Genomic DNA, 7,737 nt, shown 5'->3' with positions numbered 1-7,737 from the left:
AAGAGAATAGGCTAGAACCAGGGAGAAGATAGGGACCCGCTCTATGTGGGCAGGAGTGGGGGAAAGCCTGTTTACCCCCATCCCCAGCCCTGCTGCCCCTGCAGTTTACCCCTGGCTGGCCCCTCCCTTACTCCAGGGACCAACCCAGCTCCCGCCCCCTTGTGCTTTTGCCCTCAGCCCCTTTTAATCATTCCCCAGGGGGGCCCACAAGAAGTTAATCCGGCCCTGGCATCGGCAGCAGGGTTCTCCTTGAGAGCGGGCGGCGGGCCCCGCCCATCAGGAGCGCCCGCGGTAGACCCCGCCCAGCCCGCGTGACCATTACTCTCCGCCCACGCCACCTAACCAACAGTCGAGGGCTTCCCCCCCCCCCGCTCCTGCGCGCTCTGGCCACACGCAGGCTGAACGTACGGGTATCATTTCATGGCCCCGCCCACCACGCTCGCCCCTCCCACCCTGCTACCGAGCGTGATCGCTCAGCTCCCGCGGCGGCTTCTTTCCGTTGGGAGCCCCCCCCCCCCCGCCACGATTGTGCGCCCAGCGGGCCGGCGCGCGCCGGGACTCTCGTGCGGCTGGTGTCAGCGCGCGGCGCGGGCCGCTCCGCCCTGCGGACGGGTACGGTGACTTCTCTTCTCAGGCAGCGGCTGAGGGCTCGAGCGCGGCCTGGTCGGCTGCCGGTCCTGGCCGTTGTGTCTGTTCGGGCCCTTCCCCTCTCTTGCCTGGACTGGACTGGGCGGGGCCCGGCCCCGTGGTCAGTGCCGCGCTCGGCCTCCGCCAGCCCTTCCCTGCCTCGCTCTGCCAGCCGGGACCCCGCGCCCCTTGGCTTAGCCCTGCCCGGCCACTGCCACCATGTCTCCGTCCTGGCCCGGCGCTTCGCCAGCGATGAGGCCTGTGTCTTCAGCCTGGCTGTGCCCCCTGCTCCGGAACAGGCCCTGCCACGCTGACCCATCAGTGATGGGTCCACTCGCCGCCCAAACACCATGCCCCGGCTGCCTCAGCGGCCCAACCCTCGTACTCCTCCCAGTGCCGACCTCCTACCCAGCCCGCCCAGCTCCCCTCCCTCTTCCCCCCGCCCAGCTCTCCCCCTGCCCTTTCCTGCCGCCTCCCGCCGCCCCTTCTCGCCGCCAAAACCATCTGCTCCTTCCAGTACTGAACACCTGCTCCCTTAGGCTCTTTCCAGCTGCCCACCACCCTACTGCTGAACATCTCCCTCACCATGGCTCCTTCCAGTCACCAAACACATCTGCACTTCCCAGTGCTGAACACGTACCTACCCACCCAAGTTCTTTCCATCTGTACCTACATTGCTGAACCCCTACCTACCGAAGCGCTATCTGCCTGCTGTATTTATCCACACGTACCAGTGCTCATCTCAGTAACCCCATCTTTTCTTCAGGGAAAGCTAATCCTTGCATTACCAATATAGGACATAGTCAAACCTAATGTGCTTTCTTCTCCTGAAGTGATGCATCACTTTAGCAGGCATGTGTATGTTCCATACTGTTAATGAAAGTAGATCACCCTTCCATAACAGATTCCATGGAGAACTAAGATATGGCAAAATGCACATTGTGTTACTAGTGTTCCAGTGAATGCTAGAATTTCATAGATCTTCACACAACAGCCGTGGGCAGTAGCAAAATGGTGAACCTGATTGCTCAGAGTTTGATTTTTTTTTTTTTTATAGTATATTGATGCCCAGAGGCCCAAGCTGGACGCACATCATTCAGGGGTACAAACAGCCAGTGAAAGACAGTCCGTGCTCCAAAGAGCTTGTAAGCTAAGATGGGACCAGGAGTATGGAACACAACAGAAAGAGGGGAAGTTAGGAGGAAGATGAGTTTGACAGTAATAGGGATACAAGATTGTACATATTCTTAGCAATGTGTAGAACTTGGAAGCTTCACATTTTTAATTGCTGTAAAAAGACTATAGATCAGTGGTCCCCAAACTTTTAATGTCATGGCCCCCCTTACCTGTAATGGAATCTCTCTGCATCCCTGCCCCCTGCTCAGGGGCCAGGGCTATGGCCAGGAATTGGGCTGTGGTCGAGGCTGGAGCTACAGCTGGGGCCACGTCCAGAGTCAGGGCTGCGAGTGGAGCTGTGTTGGGGCTGAGATCAGAGCTGGGGATGGGGCTGGGTGGCACTCTCTCCCTGTAGCCCTGGCCCTGCCATGCCCCTCGAAACTTTCCTCCGTGTCTCCCTAGGGGGCACGTCCCACAGTTTGGGGGCCACTGCTGTAGATTTTAAAGTATTTGCTTTTTGCTAATGTAATTAATATAAAAAAGGATTTATCCAGTGTAGGTGGTTATTTGATTATATATATATATTTTTTAAAATAGCCAAGTCACCTTTATATATTTGTGTACTTCACTGTATGTGAATTATTATTTCTTATTTAAAGGTCTGTTGGTCTACATGTTGCTGAATGAATAGTTCCCAAGAGCAGTGAGTCTACCCCAGAAAGCTAACAATCCATGAACTGTACAAATACAGTGCTACTGAGCAACAGGTAAAGATATCCAAAACATTAATTCACAAACTAACTACAAAGGAAAAGCAATTCAGTAACTGGAAGAAAAGGTGAGGACATAATTGTGCTAGGCGTTACTTGTTAAAAGAAGTACTGAACCAGATTTGGTGAGATTTTTTTTTGTTTGTTTTAGTGAAGGAGAGGGATATTTTGTTTTGCAGTGACTGGGAGGATATTCAAAAATGAAGCGTGTTGGTGTATAGGTAGATTTTTAGGTCTTGTTGTGGATAGAATAAAAATTGTTTATCCTAGTGTAGACAGAGCAAGTTGTATTTTAACACATTAGGCGGTTGAGGTAAACATTAGGAAACAGGCTCGGGTTTACCTTGACCAGATAACACATGTTAAAATACAACTTGTCCTATCAATACTTGAGTGTCAAAACATATTTAATATCCACTCTCGCCTTAATGGGAGGAGAGAGTCAACCAATACAGAGGTTTGAAAAGAGGGATGTGATAGAAGTTATACATTCTGAACAGTTTGACACTACAAATAGTAACCCACACACTTCTGAATAGTTCTTGTTGTGTGACATTTAGGATTTTAAATAGTTAAGATTGTCATAATATTGAAGGTTAAAATAGTTTTTAGGATGTGTGAAACAGCTTTTTTTTTATGCCAGAACACAGTATATGAAATTACACAAATGCTGTCTGAGTTTGAAGTATTTAGTATGAATCTGTTATACAAAGTTTTTGATTTCAGTATGTTACGTTTAGATGTTCCTGGAATCTATGTAATTAACATTAGGTGATGCTAATCTGTGGTAGGAGTTTAGTATGGAAGGATTTCGTGTCCCCTCTGTGCATCCATGTGTAACGATAATTAACAGATTTCCCCTTTGCCATCTTTTATCTAAGCTGTACATATTAAGGTCCATTAATCTTTCTTCATAGGTCATGCCCTCCATTCCTTTTGTCATCTGTATATTCCTTGTAATTTATCAGTGTTGGTAGGGTTTTTTTTTTTTATAACAAGCAGAACAAAACCCTGCATAGTACTCCCTGGTGTGGTATTAGCAAGGCTGGTGTAAAGAGGAGTTATTACTTCTCTGGCCTTAAAAAAATTGTTTTTCCCCCTCATATGTACATACTAGTGTATATATAGTATTCACTTTTCTTGCAATGGTATCACTCCTCAAGCTCATGTCTAGGAAATATACTGTAGGGAGCAATCCTGCCCTGTCATTGGGATGAACTAGATGACCTCGTATCTTTTCAGACTCTAATTTCTGTGATTTGTTGTGTGCTGTCACTCCAGACCCTTCACTTCGCTGCTCTCAAAACAACAATATTCAATTTTTTTTCTTTTGCGTGTTGTTCTGATGGGTCAGTGACTCATGTTGCACTCGTATGACCTATTTTCTCCTTGTACAATAAAAATGATTTGAAGGACTGGTAAACTGACTTTGAAAGATTAAGTGAATTAAATAGATAAATTGGTCACTGATATGGGAGGCCAGAAAATGATTGTGTTTATGTAAACCCCAAAGAAGGGGCTAAAATAGTCCAAAGGAGTGTAACTAAACATAATAATCTTGCCTGGCGTGAAGACTGGATGAAAATTATTATTGTGCAGCAGTGACTTATTTTCTCTTGAATGCTCTGTTTTAACCTGTTTGTGTTTCATACTTTCTCTATAAAGTTTCTGGAGTACATCTATTCTGTCTAAGGGAAACAATAAATTCCACACTGAAATGGCATTCCCTGCAGAGAATTCTGACTTTACTAACTCGCTTATACAGAATGATTTTATATTAACAAATGTAATTGTTCAAATTACTTAATATTAACATAAACATTTAGAAAATAAAAGATTTTGCATAGAAATTGCATTTCACATACTGTTTGAATAGTAAAGATTAGGAGAACCAATAAAATCAATAGATTGTAACATGTTATTTCCTCCATCAACCTGAGTGGTTAACCAAAATTTGGGGTCTTGAGAGTTGTTCCAGTTATGAGGAGAAATGTGTGATGAAATGAAGTATTTTTTCGATGCAACTCTGTCTACTTATAAAGAATGTGCGAAGAGCTTGTTTTTCTGAGTACAGTAGGAATCAAAAGTTTGTCTTGTGTTTTGCTTATGGTTCTAAGCCTCTTTCAGCCAGCACTGAACTGAAAAAGCTTTCTCTCTTGTTTTTTTTCTAAGGGCCAGGCTCCCAGTGCTTTTGCAGTGTCCTTGGATTTCTGCTCCTTCTCTGAGTTCTTCTCTGGTGTTTGTCTGTCTTTCACAGACATTCAAATCCTCACAAAACAATAACTAGCAAAACCCCTCAGTGCACACACAACTTGCCTGTGCCTTTATTTTGGGTGGTGACATGTACCTGTGTTTTTGGTGGAGGCTGCTATTGTTTGTTATGTTGTTCCATAAAGATGCTTAATGGCTGCTTAGGACTGTCTTTCAATGAAGGGCGATGATTATGCCTAACCCATAACAATATTTTGCAGTAATACAGCATCTCTCATTTGGGGATTTCAGAATACTTTACAAGGGGAATTGACTCTCAAGCATCTTCAGTAGAATCTCAATTACAAACACCTCAGGAATGGAAGTTGTTCGTAATTCTGAACAAAATATTATGGTTGTTCTTTCAAAAGTTTACAACTGAACATTGACTTAATACAGCTTTGAAACATTACTATGCAGAAGAAAAATGCAGCTTTTAACTATCTTAATCCAAGTGAAACAAGAACAGAAACAGTTTCCTTATCTTGTGAAATTTTTTTTAAACTTCCTTTTTTTTTTTAAAAAAAAAAAGTAATTTACATTTAACACAGTACTGTACTGTATTTGCCTTTTTTTGTTTCTGCTGCTGCCTGATTGCATACTTCTGGTTCCAAATGAGGTATGTGGTTGACCGATCAGTTTGTAACTTTGGTGTTCGTAACTCTGAGGTTCTGCTGTATTCTAATCCAGGAGTCTTGATGTCAGTTTCTTGCTCTAACTACTAAATAACGCTTTATCTCCACAGAAGCATAGACCCTCCCCATTAACAGAGTCTTTCTCTTAAGGTTCTATTCCAAAATTTTAAAACACGTATTTCACTAGTGTTTTCAGGGTTGCCCTAGGCTTTAAAGGGCACATGCTCTAAATCGCTAGTATTACTAAATTCTGTATTTTTGCTGTATTCTGTACAATGTTTCCAGTGTCTTTCTAATCTGATATTATAGGAGAGGGCTACAAAATCGGTTCCAGGTAGGCAACAACTAGTTTGGACAAAGGCAGTTAGACAGTAGGACAAAGTATAAACTGACATAGGCAGGAATGGATTTACACAGAATCTTAAAGGTGGGAATGAAACTTGCTGTTGAAAGCAAGAGGAAGCTAATTGTAGGAACTGAAGAGAAGAGTGGTGTTTCAAAGCAGTGGATGATGTGAAGGATGGTGAAAGAATTTTGGAGAAAGGAGGGAGAAGGGATGGTTTAGGAGCAACATGTGGAATTCACTTTTTGGTAATTTTTGGTTGATGGGGGAAGGGGGTGGTGGTATCCAAGGTTAGGTATGCAAAAAATAGGAAAAGGTTTTAGATTGAAAAGAGGAAGGGAAAGATTAGGGATCTAGCAATCATTTGTATAGATGGTAATTGAAGGTCTGAGAGTGGGTGAGGTTAAAGACCTTTAGGACACATAATTGATCTATATACAGAAACTCCTCACTTAAAGTCCTCCCGGTTAACGTGGTTACGTTGCTGATCAATTAGAGAACATGCTCGTTTAAAGTTGCAAAATGCTCCTTTATAACGTGGTTTGGCAGCCGCTGCTTTGTCAACTGCTTGCGGGAAGAGCAGCTCACTGGAGCTAGCTGGTGGGGGCTTGGAACCAGGGTGAACCGGCAGCCTCCCTATCAGCTCCCCACCCCCCCAAGTTCCCTGTGTGGCAGCCGCCCAGCAGGCTATCAATTGCCAGCAGTTCAGCTGTCCCTCCCCCCACTGCCATGTGCTACTCCTGCCCTCTGCCTTGGAGCTGCTCCCCGGCCTCTCCTGCTTGCTGTGCATGGTGGGGGGCAAAAAGGGGGGCTAATCAGGATGTCCCCCTCCCCCCTGCTCCTTCACCCGGCTTACCTCATTTCCATAGAGTGGTGTAGGGATGGGGCACCACAGGGCTCAGGACAGAAGGAGCTTCCTGGCAGCAGCATCTGTCTCAACTTGCTGATCTACTTAAAAAGGCAGTGTACTTAAAAGGGCCTTGTGCATCTCTCTCTCTCTCTCTCTCTCTCTCTCTCTCTCTCTCTCTCTCTCACACACACACTCACACACACACACACACACACACACACACACACACACACACACACACACACACACACACGGTGTGTGTCTCTGTTTGCTCTGCTGTCTTGCCTCCCTCCATTCCTGCTGCCTTATAGAGTGTGAGGCTACATTAACAACAATGGGTTAACTCTTGAGGGCTCAGCTGATTGTTAGTTCATGATTTAGCAGTAAGACATTCCCTGGGAAATACCCCAACCTCTGACTTCACCACCTCAACCAGGCTTCACAATCATCACTGTGTACCAGTATTAAATTGTTTGTTTAAAACTTGTACTGTGTGTGTGTGTGTTATATATATATATATATAAAAATATAGTCTTTCGTCTAGTGAAAAAAATTTCCCTGGAACCTAACCCCCACGTTTACATTCATTCTTATGGGGAAATTGGATTCGCTTAACATCGTTTCGCTTAAAGTTGCATTTTTCAGGAACATAACTACAACATTAAGCGAGGAGATACTGTACCTCCCGTTGAAGTTTTTTTACCCTGCTTGGAAGCCTGCCTCTGCTGTTTAGGATTCTGCCATTCTCTCCAGTCCAGAAAAATCACCCCTCTGAGTGCAGCAAGTCAGACTGCTTTAAAGCACTAGTGTAAACAGCGCAGCTCCCAGCGCTCGGAGCTAATCCCCTCGTGGAGGTGGATTACCAGGAGCGCTGGGAGAGCTCTTTCCCAGCGCTTGCGCGTGACCATGCTCGCACTTCAAAGCGCTGCCACGACAGCGCTTTTAAGTTTTCAATGTAGCCATGCCGTTATTCTGGAATAAGTCTCCACAGAAGGAGTTAATTCAGGAATACCTGTTCTGCTTTAAATTCACACCCTACGTTAATCCAAATTAACTTCCCAGTGTGGACAAGCCCTTAGACATGATTCCCTTTAATTGGAAATAAACCATATCCTGGGTTATTCCTAGACTGATAACTGCATATCA

The 7,737-nt window shown here is 45.1% G+C and overlaps 1 protein-coding gene across 6 annotated transcripts in view; it reads left to right on the top strand.

Moving 5' to 3' along the window:
- Positions 1–429: 429 nt before the first annotated feature.
- FBXL4 (F-box and leucine rich repeat protein 4) overlaps positions 430–7,737 on the top strand; it is a 109,452-nt gene continuing 102,144 nt past the window's right edge. For 2 of the 6 annotated variants that reach the window (XM_043510683.1, XM_043510676.1), the window contains exons 1-2: positions 471–612; positions 2,403–2,581. The gene's annotated coding sequence lies outside the window, so the exon portion shown is untranslated. Of the gene's footprint in view, positions 613–2,402; positions 2,639–7,737 lie in introns of all 6 variants that reach the window. The other 4 variants (XM_043510682.1, XM_043510678.1, XM_038394670.2 and 1 more) reach the window with 3 other exon arrangements.

The sequence above is a fragment of the Dermochelys coriacea genome, chromosome 3 (genome assembly GCF_009764565.3).
Source record: "Dermochelys coriacea isolate rDerCor1 chromosome 3, rDerCor1.pri.v4, whole genome shotgun sequence".
Lineage (NCBI taxonomy): Eukaryota > Metazoa > Chordata > Testudines > Dermochelyidae > Dermochelys > Dermochelys coriacea.
This window is presented reverse-complemented; position numbering and strand designations above follow the sequence as displayed.